A 1,579-nucleotide genomic window follows, 5' to 3' on the forward strand; every position below is an offset into this window, starting at 1 on the left:
GCAGGGACCACACAGCTAGATGGAAATAAAACGAGGAAGACTGGGTCCTAAATTCTTTTTCAGTCCCAGGAAAGATATCCATCCTCCAGATCACTGCTCCCCTATCAAACTAGACCCAAACACGCACACACATGGAGTTGCCCACATCTACCCAATCACGCACAAACACACGCAGACCATAAATAAGGTATTAATCAATACCTGAGATGCCCTCCTTCCTTTGACTGAACTTCCATATTGCAGCATCAGTGGCTTTGGTTCTTATGTACTCTCTAAAGCACGGGTATATTTTGTGTACACATCGGGTTGTAGCAATCCGTAGCATTTACTGAACCTTAGCTATGGCTCACACAGTGTGTATTTTCTCCTGTAATCCTCCTAACAAGCCTATGAGGAAGGTGCTGCTATTATCCCTATTTTATAGATGGAAGAACTGGGGCGCAGAAGGGGTCTGTATCTGGTGAGGGGTAGAGCAGGGATTCAAAGTAGGGATAGGGTTTCGCGCATCTCGAGTGTCCCTCAAAAAGCACTACGAACACATACAAGGTGACCCACAGGTAGCTATTAATTAGAGTTTCAACCCCATGGGATGAGTAAATGTATGCTTTGTCAGGGTCTTGGGGGAGTTGATACAGATCTGAAATCCTGCTCAAAACCCTGTCTCACCAGAGCCATGGAGTAAATCTTATGCATTGCCATGGGTTGAACTGTGGACTCCCAAAAGATAGATGAAGTTCTAAGCCGTGGTACCTGTGAATGTGACCTTATTTGGAAATAGGGTCTCTGCAAATAGAATTAATCCTGTTTGACTGGTGACCTCAGGGAAGAGAAGAGTGCCAGAGCCAGGCATGTAGGGAGGAAAGATGATGTGATGGCACCCAGGGAAGAAGGGCTGGGATGAGGGAGCCAGCGACTGGAGGGATGCATCGGCAGCTAGAAGAGGCAAGGAAGGATTCCTTTCCAAAGACTTCAGAGGAAGTACTGCCCTGCTGATACCTCAATTTTGACCTTGAGCTTTCAGAACTGTAGGAGAATAAATTTCTGCTATTTCAAGCCATCTACTTTGTGGTACTTTGTTACGGTAGCTCTAGGAACCAATATACAATACACACCAACTCACAGTTTTCCCTTTTATAATGGATCAAATTGTTGATGCCCTGTAAAGTCTCCTTGAGCAGGGCTCATGAGGAGTAGAGACCCAACTACAGCTGGGGCCACAGCAGGTATGGGCTAATGTAGTTTATGTAGGAGCTCTCTCGAGGAGTATGTGATTCCTACATTGAGCAATACATGAACTCTAGTTGAGGAGGCCACCAAGAGTTGGCATACTGGTCCCATTCTTGCTTCATCCATATCCCCGCCCAAAATGAAAAAAATCTGGGCCTGGGGGGAATATGAAGACATCAAGTTGTGAGCCAGGTCAGAAGGAGGAAAGCTATCCTTACCTACTGTCAGGTATCTAATATCCCGGCACCGAGCCTCATTTGTTGGCTCTTTCTGACCTGGCCTAAAAGTTCCAGATGCTGGTCTGTGCTGGTCCGCTAAGAATCTTCATAAGCCTGTAACAAAAACAGTCCTT

This window comes from Mirounga angustirostris, unplaced genomic scaffold, assembly GCF_029215605.1.
Source record: "Mirounga angustirostris isolate CCGP_5_RB_7025 unplaced genomic scaffold, mMirAng1.0.hap1 SCAF_8, whole genome shotgun sequence".
NCBI lineage: Eukaryota > Metazoa > Chordata > Mammalia > Carnivora > Phocidae > Mirounga > Mirounga angustirostris.